At 50.4% G+C, this 25,748-nt stretch overlaps 1 protein-coding gene across 1 annotated transcript in view; it reads right to left on the bottom strand.

Annotated features, from left to right (window-relative positions):
- NXF1 (nuclear RNA export factor 1) overlaps positions 1 to 25,748 on the bottom strand; it is a 466,191-nt gene that overhangs the window by 234,183 nt on the left and 206,260 nt on the right. The gene's annotated exons all lie outside the window — the stretch shown is intronic.

Raw genomic sequence — 25,748 nt, 5'->3', positions numbered from 1 at the left:
GGTACCGGTAACTGGAGAGGCGGGTAGGCGCATGTGAATCTACAGCGCAACATGCCAAGAACAGATGCTTACTGGGTAACATTATCCATCTGAGGCAAATGAGCTGTAGAACACATGCTTTGCATAGATTATACAGCAGTATTCTCCTAAAGCAGTGGCTAACCTGTAGCTGTTGTCTGAAAGAGTGTTCCAAGTACTGCCTGACCCACATTAGCGTGTTGTCTCGCTAACACATCTACACAATAGTGTTTGGAGAATGTGTGCGGTGTAGACCATGTTGCAGCTTTACAACTGTCAACTATGGGGATGTTTTCTAAGAAAGTCATAGTAGCCCTATTTTGCAAGAGGAATGTGCTCTGGGGGGTATTGTTAAATTCTCTTTATCTGATAGAGACCTCTAGCTGCATGTTCCTTACCTTTGAATTTCCCAGGCGTCAGGCTGGATCCAGAAACTTTTGCCGAGAAATACCCCTTGCGCATGACATCGGGTGGCTCCATTCGCCTCCACGTGTCGTCAGCGGCGGTTATGACATTGCAGTACCTGTATAGGCGCCACCCAGGCACGCGGACGTCAGTTCTTTTCTTTCAGCTCAACTTTTTGTTGAAATTTTTGATCCGACCATGTGCACAGGATGTCTTCGAGGAAGACCGGTTTTCAAGCCATGCAGGACTGGTCCCCGCATGATGTCGGTTACCGACCCCCACCGCATTTGTCTGTGGTGTCTTGAGCGTGGCCATGATTTGAAATCGTGTTCAGACTGTCGGACGATGGCCCAAAGACCTTGAGGGAGCAAGCGAGGAAGTTGCTCATGGCCCGGCAGTAGACACCAGTAAGCAAGACTCCGAGGCGGTCACGGTCCGGGTCAAAAAAGAGGTTGTCGCGGGACCGCTCCCAGAGCTCTCAGGCCCCTTCCTCCCATTCGAGGTCCTCTGGACACTCGGGGAAAGAGGCACAATAAGAATAAGAAGACCCATCGGACTTCAACTTCACCTCAACTAGCGTCCATCGTTGAGGTAAGGAACACAGTCGTCGCCTGAGCACTTTGAGGAGGTGCTACGCTCAGGAGACGACTGCGAGGAGTCTGGAGACCCTCTAGAGAACCAGGATGTCTCTGAGGAGACAATGGACTGGTATGGGGAACTTGGGGAAGCCAGTGGTCTGGATACTTTTCCAGATACTGGCATGCTCTCTCCACCTACAGTGGCTACAGAGGAGGTGGCATCCTAGGCAATGGTGGTTAAGAGGGCAGCTGAGGTCCTTGGACTGGTACTGCCCTCAATGCAGGTAAGGACTAATCTCCTGACCGAAATGCTTCAACCTGGAGACTAGAGCGTAAGTGGAGATTTATTTATAACCTGAGTGAGAAAGACCTACAAAAAAGCCAATTTGGAATACAAATCACTGATTCACAGGGAGAAAACTAAATACCTTACTGAACATATCATGCTGAAGGAACTGTTTAAAACAATAACCACTTTATTAACAAGCATTTGCAATGCAATAGGTCTCGCATTAGGAAAGTTTGAGCTATTGGTATTGTAAATGACACATTTTTTATTTATGTGTTGATTTTGAAAATAGCAAACTTAATAGCTTTGTCATTTACAATGCCAATAGTTTTAACTTTCGCAATGTGACACCTATAACATTTGTAATGCAATATGTGTTGTATTTACGTGACTTAGAAGTATTGATATTTCAAATAACAATGGCTTTTACATTTTTTAATAATTAATACTTAAATAAGGTATCGTAATTTAAAATAGCAATAGCTTAAACGTTTGTAAAAAAAAAAATTGTGAAGATTATGTTAATTGTATTTTATTGTGACGAAAATCCAAGAACAGAAGTGAAATATTAACATCTTTTTGTGACATTTGTAATAAAGCTTGAAACATTGAGAGAACATATTTGAACCAGTTGTTGAATGGTTGCACAGATTGATGCTGTGGTGGCGCTGAGTGATGTTGTGGTGGCGGTGAGTGATGTTGTGGTGGCGGTGAGTGATGCTGTGGCGTTCAGTGATGCTGTGGTAGCGCCTAGTGATGTTGTATTTCCCATGAGTGATGCTGTGGTGAAGCAATAGATAGTAGAGAGTGCGATCGATAGATAGAGTATTTATGTTGCATTGAGTAGTGTAAGTATGAGGTGTGTAATTATACGGCACTGAGTGGTATTATGTGGAGTGTATTTACTTTGCATTGAGAAGAGTAATTATATGGGGTGTAATTATGTGGCACCGAGTGGTGATATGGGATGTGTATGTTGTATTCAGTAGAGTAATTATGTGGCACTGAGTGGTATTTGGAGTGTATGTTGCATTGAGTGCAGTGTAATTATGTAGCATATTATGTGGCACTGAGTGGGATTGTGTGGAGTGTGTGTTGCATTCAGTAGAGTGTACTTATGTGGAACTTAGTGGGATTTGGAGTGAATGTTGCATTGAGTGCAGTGTAATTATGTGGTGTGTAATTGTGTGGCACTCAGTAGTATTTGGAGTGTATGTTGCATGGAGTGCAGTGTAAATATGTGGTGTGTAATTATGTAGCACTGAGTGCTATTTGGAGTGTATGGTGCATTGAGTGTAGTGTAATTATGTGGCGTGTAATTATGTGGCACTGAGTGGTATTTGGAGTGTATGTTGCATTGAGTGCAGTGTAATTATGTAGCAGGTAATTATGTGGCATTGAGTGGTATTGTGTGGAGTGTATGTTGTATTCAGTAGAGTGTAATTGTGTTGTGTGTAATTTTGTGGCAATGAGTCGTATTGTTTGGAGTGTATGTTACATTGAGTGCAGTGTAATTATGTAGCATATAATTATGTGGCACTGAGTGGTATTGTGTGGAGTGCATTCAGTAGAGTAATTATGCGGTGTGTAATTATGTGGCACTGAGCGGTATTTGTAGTATATGTTGCATTGAGTGCAGTGTAATTATGTGGCAGTGCAGTGTGTGTGTGTGTGAGGCAGCGCAGTGTGTGTGTGTGTGTGAGACAGCGCAGTGTGTGTGTGTGAGGCAGCGCAGTGTGTGTGTGTGAGGCAGCGCAGTGTGTGTGTGTGTGAGGCAGCGCAGTGTGTGTGTGTGAGGCAGCGCAGTGTGTGTGTGTGTGAGGCAGCGCAGTGTGTGTGTGTGAGGCAGCGCAGTGTGTGTGTGTGAGGCAGCGCAGTGTGTGTGTGTGAGGCAGCGCAGTGTGTGTGTGTGAGGCAGCGCAGTGTGTGTGTGTGAGGCAGCGCAGTGTGTGTGTGTGAGGCAGCGCAGTGTGTGTGTGTGAGGCAGCGCAGTGTGTGTGTGTGAGGCAGCGCAGTGTGTGTGTGTGTGAGGCAGCGCAGTGTGCGTGTGAGGCAGCGCAGTGTGTATGTGTGAGGCAGCGCAGTGTGTATGTGTGAGGCAGCGCAGTGTGTATGTGTGAGGCAGCGCAGTGAGTGTGTGTGAGGCAGCGCTGTGTGTGTGTGTGTGAGGCAGCGCAGTGTGTGTGTGTGAGGCAGCGCAGTGTGTGTGTGTGAGGCAGCGCAGTGTGTGTGTGTGAGGCAGCGCAGTGTGTGTGTGTGAGGCAGCGCAGTGTGTGTGTGAGGCAGCGCAGTGTGTGTGTGTGTGTGTGTGAGGCAGCGCAGTGTGTGTGTGTGTGTGTGTGTGTGTGGCAGCGCAGTGTGTGTGTGTGTGTGTGTGGCAGCGCAGTGTGTGTGTGTGTGTGTGTGTGGCAGCGCAGTGTGTGTGTGTGTGTGTGTGGCAGCGCAGTGTGTGTGTGTGTGTGTGTGTGTGGCAGCGCAGTGTGTGTGTGTGTGTGTGTGTGTGTGTGAGGCAGCGCAGGGTGTGTGTGTGTGAGGCAGCGCAGGGTGTGTGTGTGTGAGGCAGCGCAGGGTGTGTGTGTGTGAGGCAGCGCAGGGTGTGTGTGTGTGAGGCAGCGCAGGGTGTGTGTGTGTGAGGCAGCGCAGTGTGTGTGTGTGTGTGAGGCAGCGCAGGGTGTGTGTGTGTGAGGCAGCGCAGGGTGTGTGTGTGTGAGGCAGCGCAGGGTGTGTGTGTGAGGCAGCGCAGGGTGTGTGTGTGAGGCAGCGCAGGGTGTGTGTGTGAGGCAGCGCAGGGTGTGTGTGTGAGGCAGCGCAGGGTGTGTGTGAGGCAGCGCAGGGTGTGTGTGAGGCAGCGCAGGGTGTGTGTGAGGCAGCGCAGGGTGTGTGTGAGGCAGCGCAGGGTGTGTGTGAGGCAGCGCAGGGGGTGTGTGAGGCAGCGCAGGGTGTGTGTGAGGCAGCGCAGGGTGTGTGTGAGGCAGCGCAGGGTGTGTGTGAGGCAGCGCAGGGTGTGTGTGAGGCAGCGCAGGGTGTGTGTGAGGCAGCGCAGGGTGTGTGTGAGGCAGCGCAGGGTGTGTGTGAGGCAGCGCAGGGTGTGTGTGAGGCAGCGCAGGGTGTGTGTGAGGCAGCGCAGGGTGTGTGTGAGGCAGCGCAGGGTGTGTGTGAGGCAGCGCAGGGTGTGTGTGAGGCAGCGCAGGGTGTGTGTGAGGCAGCGCAGGGTGTGTGTGAGGCAGCGCAGGGTGTGTGTGAGGCAGCGCAGGGTGTGTGTGAGGCAGCGCAGGGTGTGTGTGAGGCAGCGCAGGGTGTGTGTGAGGCAGCGCAGGGTGTGTGTGAGGCAGCGCAGGGTGTGTGTGAGGCAGCGCAGGGTGTGTGTGAGGCAGCGCAGGGTGTGTGTGAGGCAGCGCAGGGTGTGTGTGAGGCAGCGCAGGGTGTGTGTGAGGCAGCGCAGGGTGTGTGTGAGGCAGCGCAGGGTGTGTGTGAGGCAGCGCAGGGTGTGTGTGAGGCAGCGCAGGGTGTGTGTGAGGCAGCGCAGGGTGTGTGTGAGGCAGCGCAGGGTGTGTGTGAGGCAGCGCAGGGTGTGTGTGAGGCAGCGCAGGGTGTGTGTGAGGCAGCGCAGGGTGTGTGTGAGGCAGCGCAGGGTGTGTGTGAGGCAGCGCAGGGTGTGTGTGAGGCAGCGCAGGGTGTGTGTGAGGCAGCGCAGGGTGTGTGTGAGGCAGCGCAGGGTGTGTGTGAGGCAGCGCAGGGTGTGTGTGAGGCAGCGCAGGGTGTGTGTGAGGCAGCGCAGGGTGTGTGTGAGGCAGCGCAGGGTGTGTGTGAGGCAGCGCAGGGTGTGTGTGAGGCAGCGCAGGGTGTGTGTGAGGCAGCGCAGGGTGTGTGTGAGGCAGCGCAGGGTGTGTGTGAGGCAGCGCAGGGTGTGTGTGAGGCAGCGCAGGGTGTGTGTGTGAGGCAGCGCAGGGTGTGTGTGTGAGGCAGCGCAGGGTGTGTGTGTGAGGCAGCGCAGGGTGTGTGTGTGAGGCAGCGCAGGGGGTGTGTGTGAGGCAGCGCAGGGTGTGTGTGAGGCAGCGCAGGGTGTGTGTGAGGCAGCGCAGGGTGTGTGTGAGGCAGCGCAGGGTGTGTGTGAGGCAGCGCAGGGTGTGTGTGAGGCAGCGCAGGGTGTGTGTGAGGCAGCGCAGGGTGTGTGTGAGGCAGCGCAGGGTGTGTGTGAGGCAGCGCAGGGTGTGTGTGAGGCAGCGCAGGGTGTGTGTGAGGCAGCGCAGGGTGTGTGTGAGGCAGCGCAGGGTGTGTGTGAGGCAGCGCAGGGTGTGTGTGAGGCAGCGCAGGGTGTGTGTGAGGCAGCGCAGGGTGTGTGTGAGGCAGCGCAGGGTGTGTGTGTGTGAGGCAGCGCAGGGTGTGTGTGTGAGGCAGCGCAGGGTGTGTGTGTGAGGCAGCGCAGGGGGTGTGTGTGAGGCAGCGCAGGGGGTGTGTGTGAGGCAGCGCAGGGTGTGTGTGAGGCAGCGCAGGGTGTGTGTGAGGCAGCGCAGGGTGTGTGTGAGGCAGCGCAGGGTGTGTGTGAGGCAGCGCAGGGTGTGTGTGAGGCAGCGCAGGGTGTGTGTGAGGCAGCGCAGGGTGTGTGTGAGGCAGCACAGTGTGTTGCAGGGCAGTGTGTGTGATGCAGCACAGTGTGTGTGAAAGGCAGTGCAGTGTGTGTCTCACAGTGCAGTTTGTGTGCAACTGTGCAGTGTACTCATTTGGGAAGATGTTTTCTTCCTCTAGTCTGGCAGTGTGGTTGGTGAATACTGCATGCTTATTGGGCTGTTTCCCTCACCCCCTTTGGGAGACTGTTGCCTGTGTACTGCCACAAGTCCCGGAGGAGGCCCGGGCTCTGCTGTCCCAAGCTATCAAAGACAGGAGAGATGCAGCACAATTCACCATACAGTGTGGATTAGACAACTGATACGCTGGGTAGATCAACTTCCACTACGGTGGCATTGAGACTCCATGCCTTGGTTCGTACAACTGGCTTCTCTGACTATGTCCAGGCCAATTTGATGGACATGCCCTTCAATGGAACCCGCCATTTAGGGGAAAAGGCTGACTCGCCTTGGTCAGGTGCAAGGACTCTTGAGCTATGGCCAGACCCTTTGACCTCTCCTCCATTGCTCATGGCCAGTCTTCCTTTCACCCCTTTCGTGGCAATGGTAGGGGTTTCCAGCCACGTCAGCCCTATCCTAGCCACTGTCTCGCATATACTGCCCAATCTGTGCGCGGACACAGAACATTCTGACCTTGGAATAGAGGCCAGAAGTGATCTACCACAGTGCCCCTAACAGCTGCAGCTTCCTAGCACTTCTAGGCTGATTTTGCAGGACCACACTACTCCAGTGGGTGGGATAATTTGTCATCATCTCCCCTGCTGTAGATCTATAACTTCAGACAAGTGGGTCTTGCAGATCGTCCAGGAGGGCTATTCTCTTCCTTTACCTCCTACAATTCTGCCAAGTTAGGAACAGCTGACGGAGGATCATTTGAAGTTGCTCCAAGAGGAAGTTTCAGCTCTTTTGGGCAAAGGAGCAATAGAAAGGGTCCCAGTTTCAGAAGTAGGCAGTGGATCTTATTCCCGCTACTTTGAGATTCCGAAGAACAAGGGGCTACGGCCGTTTTGGATCATCGGACTGTAAATCTCTTCCTCAAAAAGGATCAATCCAAAATGCTCACTTTAGCTCAGGTCTTGTCTGACTGACCTAGACCAAAGGGACTGGACGGTAGCGTTGGGCCTGCAGGATGCATGTTTTCACATCCCCATCCTGCCGTGCCACAGACGTTACCTGAGGTTCAAGGTAGGCCGCAAGCACTTTGTTTATCATGCTCCCCTTCGGCCTTACTAATTGCCGCTCGGGTGTTCAAAAATGTGATGACAGTGTGAGAAAGTGCCATCTTTCTTGCATTGGTATGTCCCCACTTTTTGCTGAATTTCTGATGTGTTTTGACTAAGTGTGCCCTGTGCTCCTGCCAACCAGGTGCCCAGGGCCTGTTTTCCTTCCCTAAAATGGTGTTGAAACTTAAAACCATTGGCATCTCTGGCCACCCGTCAGACCCTAGTCAATGGTACCCTAGGTACCCAGGGCATGGTGACCAGAGAAGACCCCTAAGGGCTGCAGCACTTGTTGTGCCACCCTTAGGGGCCCCGTGCCCCGACACCCACATACTGCCTTGCAGGCGGAGTGTCTAGGTGCAGAACTAAACAAAGAATCGACATGGCACACACCCCTGTGTGCCATGCCCACAAGCTCACGGCCCTGGCATCCATCAGTCACCCCTCTAGCTGGGTGCCCTATGCCAGTGATGTGGACACAGGTGGATGGCCCTGGGCACTGAAGTGCAGTGCTGCCATTAAGAGTATATGGTGCTGGGAGTTTGTCATTACGAACTCCACAGCACCATGGTGGCTTCACTGAAGACTAAGAAGTTTGATGTCAAACTTCTCAGCATATTAAACCCGCACTGATGCCAGTGTGGGATTTAATGTAAAATGCACCGGAGGGCATCTTAGAGATGCCCCCTGAAGCCTACTACACGTCTGGTCTGAGTGACTGCCTAGGCTGCCACACAGCAGACATGTTGCTGGGCCCCTGGGTGGAGAGCCCCCAGCTCTCCTGGGCCTGCAACAATGCACATCCTGGGCGAGGTGTTAGGTCTCCTCCCCCAGGATGGGCAGGGGGAAACTTCAAAGGCATGCCGCCTTTGTGAGCTTCTCCGGACCACTTGCTGTACTCAGCAACTGGCCCCCACCAGTTCTGACCCCCACTCTGGCGGGAAACCCTACGTCAGGAAGGGGGTGTGCCAGCCTGTGCCAACCCCACCCCTCAGTTCGGAGAGGCTAGGTGAAGCACGACCCCGGGCTCCGGTCATCTTGAAGATGGGGAGCCCTGCCCAATCACAGCTAGGCTCCTGCCCCCCTCAAACAGGAGAGCAGCAGACTAGGGGGTGTACCCACCCCAGGACAGGGACCTATTGGCCCCTGCCCTTGCCCTACCTGTAACACCCCTAAATTTAGTATTTAGGGGCACTCTAGCCTTCCTTCCGCAGATCCCGATAAGAAAACAAGAAAGTTCATCAATAAGAAGACCCACCGTGCAGCTGCCAACAACTGGACGACACTAACTGACTTGGCCCCAGCCCTACCGGCCTGTTGAACCTGGAACCTGCTCCTGCTAAATCCCGGCGACTCCTGCGGACAGCAACCTTGGGAAACCCGGAGGTCCTGCCTGCCTTGACCCTCTAAAAGACTGGCAATCCCATGAGCAGAGGCTCTGCTCCAACAGCAATACCTCTGGTGCCAGCCAGGAACCGCGAATCCAGCCTACTCTGCAACCGCCGAGCCCGGCATGTGCCCGAGTGATCCAAGACCAAGAGGACGTCCCCCGGCGACTGGGACCCGAAGTCCAGTGCCCAAAGACCCTCTTCGACGACCCAGACGACGCCTGCAGCCTCAGAACCAGGGCTGCAAAACTACACCGACAGGTAAGAAACTGTTCGTTTTGCAGCGTGAATCTTTCTGGATTCACTATGCTGTGCATAGACTTTGTAGCTGTTTGTTATCATTGTGGCGGTTGGGTGGAAGATGTGCTTTGGGTTTTGAATATGTGTTGAAGCACTTTCTGTCCTACTTGTGCTTCTTTGTTCATCTGTATGTCCACAGAGTAGTGTTTTGTGAACGTGTGCACTGAGGCCCATGTTGCCGCCAGGCATATGTCCTGAATGGGAGTGTTAGCCAGGAAGGCTATTGTTGCTCCCTTTTTCCTGGTCGAATGGGCCCGCGGGCCCTCCGCTAGTTCTTGCCCAGCTTGCTTGTGGCAGAATTGTATTGCTTGCTCAATCCATCGTGCAATTGTCCCCTTGGTAACTGCTTTTCCCATGAAACTATCTGCGAATGACACAAAAAATTGTTTTGTTTTTCTGTGATTCTTAGTTCTTTCTATGTAGTGCATGACTGCATGTCCAGAGTGTGCAGTGCCCTTTCTGCGTTTGTCGTTGGTTTCTGGGTAGGTATTTGAATAGTTTGGTTGATGTGGAACTTAGACACCACCTTTGGCATAAAGTGCGGGTCCGTCCTCATCACCACCCTATCGTGAATTTGTATATAGGGTTCTTGTACCGTTAACGCCTGTAGCTTGCTCATCCAGCGTAGCGAGGTGATTGCCACTAGGAAGGCTGTTTTCAAAGTTAGCATTTGTAGGGATTCCTTATGGAACGGTTCAAAGGGCGCTTTCATGAGTTCCGTCAGTACTAGGTTGAGGTTCCACGCGGGTGCTGGTAACCTCTTTGGCGGGGAGATCCTCTTTGCACCTTCCAAGAATCTTTTTACAATCTGTGAAGTAAAAAAGCTTTTCCACGTATCTCCTCTAGTGTAAGCGACTATGGCCGCCAGGTGTACCCTTAGCGAGGACGAGCTCAGGTTAGCCTCGAGCAGGTGCGTGAGGTATTTTAGCACTGTTGAGTCTCTTGTCATCTTGTTGTGCAGTTTTTCCTTTCTGCACCATAGTGTGAACTTCTTCCATTTGGCCACATAGCACTTCCGCGTGCTAGGTCTTCTTGCCTCTCGAAGTACCTTCAGGGTGCACTCAGGTAATTTAAGGTGTGCGAACTCTATGTCCTCAGGAGCCAGGCTGAGGCTTTCTGGCTCTGGATGCAACACCTCTCTGTTTTGCATGGAGAGTAGGTCTTTCCTTCTCCCAAATCTATGTGGTGCACTCTGTCTCATCTCCATAATCTGCGAGTACCAGGTCTGTCTGGCCCACTGTGGTGCCACCAGTATCAGGGTCATGTGGCTCGTCCTGCACTTGCTGAGTACCTTGTGTATCAGGGGGATCGGCGGAAAAGCGTAAGCAAATGTCTTTGACCAGCTTATCCTTAGGGCATTCCCCAGTGACCCTTCCCCTGGTTGCCTGGATGCGAAGTGCTGGCATTTTGCATCCTGGCGTGTTGCAAATAGGTCTATCGATGGTGTTCCCCACCTGTCGAACAGTCTCCTTGTCTCTTGGGCATTGAGCTCCCATTCATGTGATGCCGATGTCTGTCTGCTTAGCCAGTCTGCTTCCATGTTGTCCTTCCCTGCCAGGTGAATCGCCAGTAGGTCTTTTTTCAGTGGGATGGCCCATCTCCATATCTCCTGCGCTAGTTCTGACAGCGGGGCTGAATGCATCCCTCCCTGCTTGTTTATGTAGAACATCGCTGTTGTGTTGTCTGTCTGGATCAACACTGTTTGGTTGTACAGCTTCGTCTGTAATGCCTTTAGTGCGAGGAAAACGGTCTTTAGTTCCAGGTAATTGATGTGTTTGACCGCATCCGTTGGTGTCCACAGACCCCTCACCCTGAGTTTTTTCATGTGTGCTCCCCATCCCTTCTGGGATGCGTCTGTGGTGATGGTCACAGTTGGTGTTGGTGGTGTCAGAGGCTTCACTTTTGTTATGTTTTTGTTCCACCATGATATCTCCTTGTGCACTGCGTGCGTTACAACCACCAGATCCTCCCAACAACCTGTAGCTTGTGACCATTGGTCCTGGAGTGGTCTCATGTGGAGTCGTACATTTGGCACTATGTGTATGCATGAGGCCATCATGCCCATCATCTTGCTCGCCGTCCTCACTGTCAGAGCATGCCCCTTCTGGTAGAGGTGTGCCTCCTTCAACAGCGCCTGCGTTCTCTTCTCGCTGGGGAACACCTTGTCCTGTACGGTGTCGATCTGTGCACCCAGGAAATGTTTTACTTGTTCTGGGTTCATTGAGGATTTTCCCAGTGGATGGAGAAACCCAGGGCCATCAGTGTGTCTGTCACTCGCTGCGTGTGCCCTTTGAATGTCTTGTATGACCTTGCCTTTATTAGCCAGTCGTCCAGGTAAGGGTATACGTGGATCCCTTCCCTCCTTAAGTGTGCTGCGACTGCTGCAAGGCACTTTGTGAATACCCGTGGTGCTGATTTCAGTCCGAATGCCAGTGTTGTGAATTGATAGTGATCTGTGATGATGACAAATCTTAGCAGATGTTTGTGCCGCCTGTTCATTGGGATGTGCAGGTAGGCATCTTTGAGGTCTATGGTGACCATGAAGTCCCCGCCTTGTATCTGTGGAAGGACCTCTTGCAGGGACGTCATTTTGAATTTTTGGGTTTTTATGTATTTGTTGAGGAACCTTAGGTCCAGGATGGGTCTCATTGTTTCGTCTACCTTTGGTACCAGGAAATACGTAGAGTAAACCCCCTTGTTCTTCTCCATGGAAGGTACAAGCTCGATAGCCTCCTGCTGCAGGAGTTCTTGTGCTTCCATTTGAAGTATCTCTAGTTCCTTCTTTGCTAGTGCTCTTCTTTTGGGTTTTCTGTTTGGTGGTGTTCTTTCCAACTCTATGCAGTATCCGTACTGTATGGTGTTGAGAATCCACCTGTCTGAAGTTATTTTCTTCCACTCCTGGAAGAAAAGGTTCAGTATTCCTCCCACCGGTGTTATGTGCTCTTGGATGTTTAGTCCGAGACACTCTTGTTGTATCTGTGCTCCACCCGTGGAGTTTTTAAAAGGGTGTGCACTGGTAGTGTGGCAGAGTCACTTTGAGGTGGGTTGTTGTCTACCTCTTCTGTTTCCACGGCCATTTCCTCTCCCGCGAAAGGACTGGCCCCTCTGTTGGTATTGCCAGTGTTGTTTTTGCTGGCCTTGTTGCGTCTGGGTGTCGCCCTGGTGGGTCTGGTGGAAAGTCTGGTGCGAAGTCTCCGGCTGGTTTCCCCCTCTCCAGTTTGGTCTCCGTGACGGGGTTCCCATCTTATTTCCCCTGAACTGCAAGGCTCCCATGGATCTTGCGGTGTTGTTGTCCTTTTTTAACTGGGTGAGCTTTTCGTCCACTGGTGCTCTGAACAGTGTCTCACCGTTGAACGGTGTGTTCAGGATGTTGTGTTGCACCTCTGGTTTAAAACCCGATACTCTGAGCCAGGCTTGTCTCCTTTCCGTGATGCCCAGCATCATAAGTCTGCCGGCTGTGTCTGCACCATCCAGTGCTGTTTTTAGGCATGAATTCGCCACGTTCTTCCCCTCCTCTACCAGGTGCGTAGCCCTTTGCTGGTATTCTTGTGGGAGGTGTTTGATTATCTGGCCCAGTTCGTCCAGGATCTGTTATTGGTGCCTGTTCAGCAGGGCGTTGGAATTGGCCATGTGCCAGTGCGTGCGTCATTCCTCTCGATCTTTCTCCCTGTCAGGTCCATCCTTCTGCTCTCCTTGTCTGGAGGTGGTCCTGACGTTGTTGTTCACATTGGTGGTCCTGACGTGGTCAGGACATTGGCCCTTTTCCTTGCAGTTGCAGCAATGATGGAGTCTGCAGTGACCATTCCCTGGACGTAGGGTGGGTCCTTGGGGGGAGTGCTTGCATTTCTTCTCCATCCTGGGTGTGACAGGTTTACAAGTCGCAGGTTCTTTGAAGGCCTCTCTGCCTTGTCCCTTGATGCTTTCGAGCATTGGCAGGTACTGGCTCCTAGTTTGTATGGGGAGCAGTGTTTCCACGAGGAAATCCGCCTTAGGCTGTTACTCTTCGAGTTTTACTCTGAACGCTGATGCTGCGTTCTTGATGACTTCATTGTAAAGTCCAATGTTGTCAGGCGGCGAGGGCCTCGCCGGATATGTGTCCACTCCCTCTTCTGGACTCTCGGCTTCGAGGTCCTGCCACTCTAGGTCCTGTGTGTCAAAGTATGTTGAGCCCTGGAAGGTCCTCTGGTCGTCCTCTTCCTCCTCCTCTTCGTAGTAGGGAGTGAAATATTCCAGATCTTCCTGGCTTTTCGGCGGCGCCTCGACCTCGAACTCATCTTCCTCCTCGACAAAGGCGACCACCGGTGGCTTTGGCTTCAACGGAATTGTATACTCTTTCATACTTTCGTCCAAATCTTTCTTTCGCTGCAAGATGTTCTCCATCTCTGCCTCGAGTCTTCTCTTCTTTCTTTCCATCTCGGTCGCCTGTTCGGCGCCGATTAGTTGTGCCGGTCTCTTTGTCTGGCTTGATGACGTTGAGACGGTTTTCGGCGTCGAGACTGGTTTCGGCGTTAGGACTGGTTTCGGCGTCGAGACAGGTCTTGCGTCCTTCATCGACGTCGAGCGTTCCTTTTCGTGGACGTTTTTCGACGACCTTGGCTGGTCGATGCCCTTCGGCGCCTGGGAGTCCTTCTGTGAGGATCCGCTGGCCCTGGGTGTTGCCGCGGACGCTGGAGTTTGGCGTCTGCGCTTTCGGGTTCTTGCCCTAGTTTTTCGAGTCTTGGGCAGACTGTCGAGAGTCTTTCGGGCGTCGAGCCTCCTACCTTTTCTGGAGTCTTCGTATTATCGGTCTCTACGACCGTGTAGCCGTTGTCTTCTTCGGCGACGTAATCCTCCTCGTCGGTCGAGAGTCCCAGGTCTCGAAGGGACGGTGGCTGGCCCTTGCCCAGCATGGCTAAGTTAGCTCTCCTTTGCCTCTATCTCACACGAAGGGTCTTCGGCGTAAAGGCGGAGCAGGCGTTGCAGTCCCTGCTTTCGTGGTCGACCGGCAGGCAGAGGTTGCAGACTGGATGTTGGTCTTTCTGCGCGTACTTGTGGTGGCAGTTCTTACAGAATTTGAATGGTGTGTTGTCCATCCCTTGCGTTCAGGGGGCCCCCTGATTGCGCATTCTCTTCTGGACGTCGAAGTTCTTCGAAGATCCTCTTCCTTAGTCGTCCCCTTCGCTGATGTAGTCTTACCTAGTCTTCTCCTCTCTTTTCTTTCCAAAACTTGGCTTTTGGCTTCTCTTTTCTCCAAATCTCTGGAGCCCTCTCGGGAACGATCCAGACCCAACAGCGGAAAAAAGAATCTGAAGATGGCGCGCAAGGGTGGGAGCTTCAGCAGGAAGCATGCCGACGTCCCGGAAGGACACCAAAAGGTGGGACGTCGACGCCCACCTGGGCTATGAAAAAAACAAAAACACAAAGAAAATACTACGATTCCGGACCCAACCACCAGACCGCGGAATAATGCACAGCATAGTGAATCCAGAAAGATTCACGCTGCAAAACTTAACTTCACCAGTCAATGTACTCACCTGAAAACCGATGACTCATGTTCCTGCAATAGGATAACATAGACTGGTTTGACTCGAAATATCTTCTAAGTGTGAAGTTTTGAAACTTTAAAATATTCATCTAGAATCAGCTGAGTAACAAATTTTGAATTACTCACCTGTGATCAGGAGATAAGTCAGTACTGTACCTTTCAGCCCAGTACTGAACCACAAAAGTAATTATAACTGTACTTACCAGTAACCTGAATTTTCTTCCATGGTAAACCACTGACTGTTTTTCTGTGAAATTTCTTCAGTCTTTTTTTGCAAACTACAAATAGTCCTTAAAAAATCGTACCAACTACTAAAACGCAATTACTTACCTGTCTTAGGTAGAGATCCCAGGGCTGAACCTAGGAGTCCAGTACTGGATTATAAAAATAACAAGAACCTACTTTACCTGTGACTTGAATTTCCTTCCATAGGATAACATTGCTAGCTTTTCACTGAAAAGTTTCCAAGTGTCAACTTTGAAAATACATTCATATTCTTTAAAAATCACAGCTCTAACCAATACGCTTTTACTTAACTGTTCACAGCTTAGGTCCAAGGACTGAATCCAGGATCCAGTCCTGTGGTTAGAAAGTAACCCTTAAAGTAATCAACTGGAGAAGTGTGGCTCAATGATTAGAGCGGCAGACCCTGATGCAGAGGTCTAGCCCGGGACCAGGGTTCAATTCCCTGCCTCGGCGGGTCTAGGGCTCAAAATTCCACAGACCTGATAATTCTCGCCTCGGTGCCTATTCCAATCATGGAGTCCCACTCTGCAACTCTGGGCAATAGCTTGCTTAATCTCCACAACGGCCCCCACAACGCTAAGGATGCCAGGCCTCCACCTTGGGGGTGCCCAGGAGTGGACGCCTCACAGGGAAAGCCAGGATGGGTTCCACAGCGGTATTCGTACAAGTGCCTTGAGACCCTTGCGGGTGAGTAGTCCGCTATACAAGTATCAAATTACATTTACATTTACGTAGAAAACCCCATTGAGTTCTATGTTACATTGTGCTTAGAATGTGTTGCCTATTAGAACCCCTGTAACTATTGTGCTTGCAAAGTGTATTACCTTTCTGCAAAGTAACTACCTGAAGTCACTCATATTGAGAAAGGAAAATGCTACTTACCAGTATGCATCTGATCTTGGCATGTAGAGCTGCAGAGTTGTACACTATGCATTAGATCGCCACCTGGTGTTGGGCTCGGATGATTGCAGGTTGTTGTCTTCTTGGAAGAAGTCTTTGTACTCACGAGATAGGTGACTCCTCCCTTGTACAATACTGCGCATGGGCATCAGCTCCATCCTTAGATTGTTTTTCGCCATGATGGGAAATTATGGAATTAGTAGAAGTAAAGAAAAAAGGATGTCCATGCGTGTGCATCTAAGTAAGATGAAAAAACTGGAACGTATACAAGTCCCGGGGAGGTGGTAGGGCGTGTACAACTCTGCAGCTCTACATGCCAAGAACAGATGCATACTGGTAAGTAGCATTTTCCGTTCGAGGCATATGAGCTGCAGATTGTACAATATGCATTGATTGTGCAGCAGTGTCTCCCTTAGCGGTGGTCACCTGTATCCGTTGCAGTAGTTTGAAAGAGTTCTAAGGACACCCTGGCCTACTGCAGCTTGCTGCTTGGCTTGCACGTCAACACAATAGTGTTTCGTGAAGGTGTAGACCATGTTGCTGCCTTGCATATGTTCTCTAGGGGTATGTTTCCTAAGAAAAGCCATAGAGGCTCCTAGTTTGCGAGTGGAGTGCGCTCTAGGAGGAACTGTTAATGTAAGTTTAGCTTTAATATAGCATATTTGTATACAATTTACAATCCACCTTGCAATCCCACCTTTGGAGATGGGGTTGCCTTTGTGTGGAGGGGAGAAAGATACAAACAGTTGTTTTGTCTTTCGAAATGATTTAGTTCTATCTATATAGTATAAAAGAGCCCTTTTAACATATAATCTGTGTAAAGCCCTTTCCACTACAGAGTCTGGGTTTTGGAAAAACACAGGTAACTCTACAGATTGATTTAGGTGAAAAGGAGTGATGACCTTTGGAAGAAATTTTGGATTAGATCTAAGAACCACTTTGTTAGGATGTATTTGAAAAAATGGTTCTTGTATAGTGAAAGCTTGCATCTCACTTACTCTTCTGAGAGAAGTAATGGCAACAAGGAAAGCTGTTTTCCATGTTAGGAATTGCAGTTCACATTTATGTAGAGGCTCGAAAGGGGGCCCCATGAGTCTTTTAAGGACAAGATTCAGGTTCCACACCACGCAGGAGAAAGTGGCAATCTGGGTGGGATTATTCTTTTTAATCCTTCCATGAATGCTTTGATTGCAGGTACTCTGAAGAGAGACAGACGTTGCCTGTTTTGTAAAAAGGCTGCAATTGCTGCAAGGTGCAGGCGTATGGAAGAATATGCCAAGTTAGACCTTTGTAAATGTAAAAGGTAGCAAATGATATTCTGGATGGAAGCATCCAGGGGATCAATTTGGTTATTGTTGAAATAAATGGCAAATCTTTTCCATTTAGCGGCATAACACGCTCTGGTAGTAGGTCTCCTAGCCTCTTTAATGATGTTCATACAGTCTGCTGGTAGGTTTAGATAACCAAACTCTAAGACTTCAGGAGCCAGATCGCCACATGCAGTTGGTTTGGGTCTGGGTGTCTGATTTCTCCATGGTTCTGTGTTAACAGGGAGGGTGTGAGCTGTAGCTTTTGATGTGGAACTAGAGAGATCTAGTAGTGTGGTGAACCACGGTTGGCGTGCCCATGTGAGAGCTACTAGGACCAATGTGAGAGACTTGTCTGAGCTTGCGCACGACTAATGGAATTAGTGGGAGAGGCGGAAAAGCGTACGCAAATCTGCCTGACCAGTTCATCCATATCGCATTGCCTTCGGACAGTGGGTGTGGAAACCTGGCGGCGAAGGCTGGGCATTTTGCATTTTCGTGGGTGGTAAACAGATCTATGTGTGGGTGCCCCCACCTTTGGAAGAATGGTCGAAGAACTTGTGTGTCCCCCCTCCCTGTTTTTGTATATAGTACATGGCTGTCATATTGTCCGTCCGGATAAGGACAGCTTTGTTTTGTACTTGAAGTTGAAAAGTCTTGAGTGCTAAGAATATTGCCAGCAACTCTAGATGGTTGATATGGAACAGTTTTTGTTGATTGTTCCATTGACCCTGAATTGTGTGATGTAAGAGAAGGGCTCCCCATCCTGTGAGGGATGCGTCTGTTGTGAGCACTACTTGTGGAACAGGCTTGAGGAACGGCCGCCCCTTTGTCAAGTTTTTGGTGTTCCACCACTGCAGAGAGCGATGCGTGCGGCTGCCGATTAACACCAGGTCTTTTAGCTGACCTTGAGCTTGGTTCCACTGTTGTGCTAGGCACTCTTTTAGTGAACGCATTTGCAATCTCGCGTGTGGTACTATGAAGATGCAAGATGCCATCATGCCTATTAGTCTCATGAACGCCCTGACTTGCAGAGACTGTTGGTGTTGAAAAGTGTTGACTAAGGCTTGAATACTTTGTATCCTGGCTGGACTGGGATACGCTAGGGCTGTAGACGTGTTTAGTGTAGCCCCTAGATACTGATGTACATGCGAAGGCTGCAGGTGCGACTTGGTGTAGTTTATTGTAAACCCTAAGTCGTGCAACGTTTGAACTGTTTGATGTGTGTGTTGGACACACTGATTGAATGACTTGGCTTTTATGAGCCAGTCGTCTAGATAAGGGAAGACATGTATTGGTTGTCTTCCGAGATGTGCTGCTACCACTGCTAGGCACTTTGTGAATACTCGGGGTGCCGTTGTCACTCCAAATGGAAGGACTTTGAACTGATAGTGTTGTCCTTCCAGTACAAACCTTAGATACTTTCTGTGAGCAAGATGTATGGGGATATAGAAGTAGGCATCCTTTAAATCTAGTGTTGTAAGTAAGTCGCCTTGTTGCAGCAGTGGAAGCACTTGTTGTAGAGTGATCATATGAAAATGATCCGATTGTATGTAATGGTTGAGGGGGCTGAGGTCGAGAACTGGCCTTAGTGTTCCGTCCTTCTTAGGAATTAGAAAGTACAGCGAGTAAACCCCTGTTTGTTGTTCTTCTAAAGGTACTATTTGAATAGCATCTTTTTGCAGAATTGTTAGAACCTCCTGTTGAAGCAGAGTCAGATGGTCTGTCGACATTGGACGCTGCCTGGGAGGTATGGTTGGAGTGGTTGCTGTTAGTTCTAGGCAGTAGCCATGTTGGATAATCTGTCTTACCCGCTTGTCTGTTGTAATGGAGTTCCAGACAGGCAGGAACGGTGTTAATCTGCCCCCTACAGGAGTGGAATGCTGTGGGGGAAGCAGAGGGAAGTCACTGTTTTGTGGCGGAAGAGAATCTGTTGTTATTGTTATCGCGACCTCTTCCTTTGTTATTATTGCCTCTGTATCCTCCTCCAACGTATCCCTTGTTAGAGGATGTCTGTGATTTGAAAGATGTTCTAGTGTCTGCTCCAGTTTGTTTGGAGCCTCCTCTGTAGAAGGAGCAATGAAAGGAGCTTCTAGCTGGTGTGGACTGTAAAGCCCCCATAGACTTTGCGGTGTCGGTATCTTTCTTCATTTTTTCCAGTGTAGTGTCTACTTCTGGGTCAAATAACTGGTTCAGGTTAAATGGTTGGTTTAAAATGGTGGTTTGCACTTCTTGTTTAAACCCTGTAATGCGTAACCACGCATGTCTCCTAAGTATAACACTGGTATTTACCGCCCTGGATACTGCGTCTGCGACATCTAGCGCGCATTTTATAGAGGCATTGGATATCAGCTTGCCTTCCTATATAAGGTCATTTGCTTGATCTTTGTACTGATCTGGTAGGTGCTCAAGTAGTTTTTCTAATTGATAATTAAGAGCCCTATCGTAACAAGAGAGGAGGGCTTGTGTATTTGCTATACGCCAAATGTTTGTAGCTTGTGCAGCTATTCTTTTACCTGACGCATCAATCACTTTTGATTCCTTGTCAGGTGGGGGTGCTTCTCCAGAAGTTTGAGAGTTTGCCCCCTTTCTAGCATTGGCCACTACTAATGAGTCTAGTGGTAGGTGGCCTTCAATGTAGACTGGATCTGTGGGTGCTGGTCTATATTTCTTCTCGATTCTAGGGTTTAATATTCTCGTGCGTACAGGCTCTTTAAATACCTCTGGAGCGTGTTTGATGACCCCCTTGATCATGGGAAGAATTTGAGCAGACCTCTGAGACTGCTCAAAGGTATCTAGGAGAAAATCCTCTTCAATGTCATCGGAATGCATAGGGACTCCATGGTAAACAGCAGCTCTGTTTAACAGATGACCAAAACCAATGGTATCTTCTGGAGGGGAAGGTTTTGATGGGTATGACTGCGGTTCAGGAATGTCAGGCACATTTTGTGGGTTTGTAAAGTCCCATATAGGCACATTTTTGGGGTTTAAAAAGTCCCATATACCCTCATCTACATGGTATGAATCAGGTTCTTGCATGTCCTCCCCACCACCCAAATTGTATTCATCATCATTCTGCTGTGGGGAATGTGATGATAATGGAGAATGTACAGGAGAGATTTGAGGTGATATGCGAGGAGGAACAGGAGAAGAAGGAAGAGGAGCTATAGGAGAGAAAGTGTGCATAGTGAAGTAGTGTGGCTCACTGGTTAGAGGCGGCAGACCCGAGAGCAGAGGACGGCCCGGGACCAGGGTTTGATTCCCGGAGCGGCAGGTTTCTGGACCAGGGTCAGCGGACTCGATAATTCTCTTGCCTCGGTGCCCACTCTGATCAGCGATCACACTCGGCAACTCTGGGCATTAGCTTGCCTCATCTTCACTAACGGCCCCACCAGACCGCCGGGGATGCCTGGTCTCACCCTGGAGATACCCATTAAGGGACCATCTCTCAGGGAAGCCAGGAAGGGTTTCGCAGCGGTCGAAGCGCCTCGGGACCCTACGGGTAAGTAGTGCGCTATATAAATGCCAATACATTTACATTTACATACATAGGAGATGTTGCACAGTCCTTTTTCTTGGCAGAAACCACAGGTGTGGGAGGTGCATCTGCTGGTTTCTTCTTGTGAGGTGTAGCACCTACATGACCTGTCTTTGGGTCTATGTAGATTTTCTCTGTCGAGGATCTGGTCGAAAAAGTTCCTCCTACTCTACAACCTTCTTGGGTGTCGATTTTTTCGGTACCAGGGGAGGTTGTCGTGTGTCTTTAGCCTTGGGAGGTGTTATAACGTCCTGTGGCATAGTTTTCGGTGCCGAAGGTGTCGTTTTCGGCTTCGTAGGCATGTTCGAGCATTTGGGCACATCGGAATCAGGCTTTGTGTTCTTCGGCCGAAGATGTAGAAGTGGACGGCTTCGGAGCCGGTGCTTCTTTCGGTTTCGGTACTGGTACGTCTTTATGTTTCGGTGCCGGTACTATTTTAGGCTTTGGTGCCGAAGCCTCTTTATCTTTCGGTGCCGATGGAAGAGGCTTGCTCGGTGTCGAGGCACTAGAAGGCTTAGTTGTTTTCTTCAGAGCCGGGCTGGAAGGCTGGGCTTTCGAAGCAGGTATTCGGTCTCGATTGGGCCCTTTGGGCGGAGTGCTGACCTTTGCCTTCAGTTTGGACAGAATATGTGGTGCAGGGGCAGTAGTACTTACACGCTGACCCGATGGAATGCAGTCATCTGAGTAGTCTGCCTCTGATACGATCTGGAGATCAGGTGAGTCTTCTTCGGGAACAAGGGGAACCTCCTCATCGAAGAGGTCTTCCGGTGCTGGAGCTGATCTCCTCATTTTGTGTCGACGGGCTCTCCGATCCCGGATGGTTTTCTTCGATCGGAAGGATGCACAAGCTGTGCAGGTCGACTCGTCGTGTTCCGGCGATAGACAGAGGTTGCAGACCTCGTGGTGGTCGCTATGTGGGAACTTTGCTCAACATACCGGGCATTTTTGAACTGAGTTCTTTCCATGTGGTGTAGGCCGCACGGCGTTGGTAGGCCCAACGGCCCGCGCCGATGACCGGAATGGAACTGATGACATCGAAAGTATTGTAGTCGATGTCGAGGGTAGTTTGTAGAAGTTTGAGGAAGTTCTGCGCTTCGAAGTTGCTGAAAAGTCTTTTTCTAGCCTGAGCGGAGAAACTTTCATCCGAACCCAGTGGCAGAAAAAAACAATCTAAGGATGGAGCTGATGCCCATGCGCAGTATTGTCCAAGGGAGGAGCCACCTATCTTGTGACTACAGAGACTTCTTCCTAGAAGACAACCACCTGCAGTCATCCGAGCCCAACACCAGGTGGCGATCTAATGCATTGTGTACAATCTGCAGCTCATATGCCTCAAACAGTATATTTTGATACCTGTTGGTTCTAAAATAAAACAACAATATCTTTTGATATAAAAACAATTGGCCTAGAGTTCAGTCCTTGAGTGTTTGAAACCTTTTGCTGACTGAGGGTGTACAACAAATGCTTCACACTGTCCTCTGATATTCCCTTACTGCTCGACCAAGCTACCACTTTAGAGAGTAAGGTCATATCCGACTTTAACCTCTGTTATACCTCTGGAGACTGGGGGCTCTATACACACTGTACCTTACTTTGGTCCAGTATATATAGAGCCACTTTCTTACAGGCGGTGGTTGCAGCTCAACTACACAGGTTAGGGGTTTCAGTCTTCCCCCTACCTAGACGATTGGCTGTTGGAGGCGTCCTCGCCCCAGGCTGTTGTCTCCCACCTTCAGACTACAACGAACCTCATGCATTCGCTGGGGTTCTCTATAAACGTTCCAAAGTCACATCTGACTCCTTCTCAGATGCTCCCTTTCATCTGAGCTGTTCTGGACACAGTGCGATTTCGGGCTCATCCTCCCGAGCAGCGAGTCCAGGATATTCAGGATATGATTTCGATATTTCAGCCTCTATCCTGGATGGATATCGGTGAGACTGACTGAGGCTGTTGAGTCTCATGGCCTCCTGCATCCTGCTGGTTAGACACGCAAGATGGCGTAGGCGGGCTCTGCAGTGGAACTTGAAGTTCCAATGGGCACAGCATTAAGAAAATCTCACCAACTTGGTTCAGATCTCAGAAGGAACAGCGAAGGATCACGAATAGCGCCTCCAGTCTGAGGTAGCGAAAGGTCTCTTTCAGCAGTGGGGAACATCTTGGGTTAGATTTTTTGACCTCCGAAGAGAACGCAGAATGTCGGGGTTCTCCACCTGAACCTTTCAACTCCGCCTCCATGCGTGGAGATTGAGCGGCGATAGTTGATCGCTTTTTACCTTCCTCCCAAAGTCTGTGATGTTATTCTGGCGGCCAGGTGGCCCTCCACTAAGACAGTATACGCCTGCCATTGGCAGACATTTTTATTATACTGCGCAGAATGGTCTATTGACACTCTTTCTGCTTCCCTTTCTACTGTCCTTTTATTCATTCTAACTCTTGCCCAGCAGGGCTCTGCCTTTAAAACGCTCAAGGGTTACCTCTCTGTCTGCATTTTTGCGGCTACCAGACCAGGTTTCTCTCTTCAAATCTCCTATTGTACATAGATTTCTGAAAGGGCTGGGCCACTTGTTTCAACTCACGCCCTTTGCTATGCCACAATGGGACCTTAATTTGGTCCTCACTTACCCGATGTGCGCTCCGTTTGAGACTTTGCACAATTGTCCTCTACTGGCTATTGACCATCAAAACAGCCTTCTTAGTGGCGATTACATCTGCTCAGAGGTTGAATAAATTGCAGGCATTATCCGGCTCACCTCCTAATCTTATGTCCTTTCCGGACAAGGTGGTGCTTCGCACCAGGGCATCATTTTTACCCTCTAAACAAGAGGAGCGTCTCCACCGACTCGACCCAAAAAGAGCGTTGTCGTTCTACCTTGACCGCACAAAAGAGTTCTGGGTCGATGACCAACTATTTGTGGGGGGGGGGGGGCGCACGGTGGGATGGCTGCGCGTTAGTGTGGATCTAAAAATCCGCTCATTATCGTGGCATCCAAGCGCAAAAACTAGCGGAACAGAGCTGCAGGACGGTGAGGAGCTGGCAGCGGTGCCGCTGATCGACGGGGCTGCAAGGAATAGCTGCATTTGACAAGATTGGCCTGACTGCGCTTAAGCAAAGGTCAGCTGCTTCGGCCGTCAGGTGGAACATCCCGGGCAACTGAGGGTCGTGAGGCTTGCTGGCAGTGGGAGCGAAGGACAATGAAGGCGGACCTCCAGTTGGCAACTCTGGAGATCGGAGAACTCACCAGGCTGTACTCTGAGACTGCGCTGCGAGGAGCTGAACTCGGGAGAACGCAGTGAAGATCCTGGCGGCTCAGCAGACCCTCGCAACGGCCCCCAGGCAATGCATCGCATCCCAGAGGTCGCCACGGGCCGCAGTGTTCACCTGCTGCTGAGGCGACCTAGTTCGGTGAGTGTGAGCGTGGACAGGCCTATGCCCATTGCTGCGGAAGTGGTATGGGTCTGGGTGGCTGGCTGCGGCCTGCAAGCTGCCAGGGGCGACCTGCTGGACGTTTCGCGCAGGCCTGGGGGTAGACACAGGAGGTCACTGGGCTAACCATCCATGCTGGTGAAGAGAGAGGTGAAGATTGAGCTAGCTGAAGGCTGTGCGGGGAGGTGTCAGAGCACACAGTACATCGGAAGGCTTTCTAAGACGTACACGCTCGAACGCATAAACTGCGATAAACGTGAGAGTGCCTGGGCCCAATCTAATTCCTAGCGGGTCCTGATGCAGCGGACGGCTCTCTTGGGCAGCAATTATCTCAGAACCACGAAGGGGATAGAACAAGTTGCCATGCTGGATTCTCAGAAGGCTTGCCTAGGTGGCAGGTACTGACAGTCTGGCCCGGAGTGCAGCATGTGTGGTGCTTCTAGATAACTGGCTATTACCCAATTAAAACTGTGGACACGTGTCATATGTAGCAAAACGGTGGCTAATGGGTCACTGGTCAGAAGGCAGGTGGTCATAAAATAGAACACTAATTCCCGCGCAAATAAAGAAATGTACCCACAGACCGCGCCTGGAGGCAAACTGTCAGTCAAGGCCTTGAAGAGGCTCACAAGTTCATATTCATAAGTTAAGAGGTGCAGCAAGATTAGGTAAGCAAAATGGGGACAAACAGACAAATCGCAATCGTGACTCACCTTTGATGTGCGGAAGCCAAGCAGGGCAAAGCTGCTGGCAATGCAGCGCAGCCTACAATCCATTGATGGTAAAATAGATGTGTTAAACCAAAGAATGGATAACATGTCTGTGAGAAAGTGCCCTCTTTCTTGCATGGTATGCCCCCACTTTTTGCTGAATCGCTGATGTTCTGTGACTCGCTGTGCCCTGGGCTCCTGACAATCAGGTACCCAGGGCTTATATTCTTTCTCTAAAACTGCATTGAAGCCTAAACCCAATTGGAATCTCTATCCACAGGTCAGCTCGTGGTAAATGGTACCACAGGTACCCAGGGCACCGTGACCAGGGAAGGCCTCCAAGGGCTGCAGCACTTATTGTGCCACCCTTAGAGGCCCTGTACCCTGACACACACTGCCTTTGCAGGCTGCGTGTCTTGGTGCAGAACAAAACAAAGTCAACATGGCACACATCCCAGAAGGCTTAGTAGGGTACATATCAGGATCGTTACCTGTGGGAGAATTTGTGTTATCATCTCTTCAGGGGTCTGTAGGTGTTGGATCATTGTCCACAGCCCCATCCCCATCAACCTGGTCATCAGGTGTATAAGGTGGAGTCACCAGGTGAAATTAGCAATGGTTGAGACTCAGGAGAAGGTGGTGATGGAGGAGGAGGAGAAGGGTTAGTACCCACATTTTTCCCTTTTAAAGGAATGCGGTAAGCTTCTTCAGTTTCAGGTTTACAATTGAGAGTCACTTTGGTGGTAATAGGCCCAGTTAATGGATGAATGCCGAGGTGTCTCTGTTTCGGATCCAGTGTTGTGGGCAAAGCAGCAAAACAGTGCTCTTTTGAAGGGATCGGCTCATCTGATTGTTTTGGCGCCAAAGGTTTCGGTTCTGGTGTTTTGGATGCAGAGGATTTCGGATCTGAAGACATTTTCGGCATCGAAGCAGGTGGGGCTGAGCCGGACTTCGACTCTGATCCCAAAGGTTTTGGCTCAGTGCCCGATTTCCAACGACTCAGTTATGAGCCGGAAGGCTTTGGAGTGGGGTTCGGTGCCTTTTTACCATAAACCATTGAAAATGTGAGACAGTACAGGACGGTGGGAAGGAACTAAAGAAGAAGGCTCACCTCATTGAAAGATGTCTGAGAACTGCTTGTCCCAGCAGTAGTGCCTGGTGAATGTGTGTGGCATCCTCCAAGTTGCTGCTCTATAAATGTCAGGCAGGGATACACCTGCAAACTCTGCTGTAGATCTCGCTCTTGTAGAGTGGGCACGAACTCTTGACGTCAGA

This window comes from Lissotriton vulgaris, chromosome 9 (genome assembly GCF_964263255.1).
Source record: "Lissotriton vulgaris chromosome 9, aLisVul1.2, whole genome shotgun sequence".
NCBI lineage: Eukaryota > Metazoa > Chordata > Amphibia > Caudata > Salamandridae > Lissotriton > Lissotriton vulgaris.
Note: the sequence above shows the minus strand (reverse complement) of the source record. Positions and strands in the feature narration are given on the sequence as shown.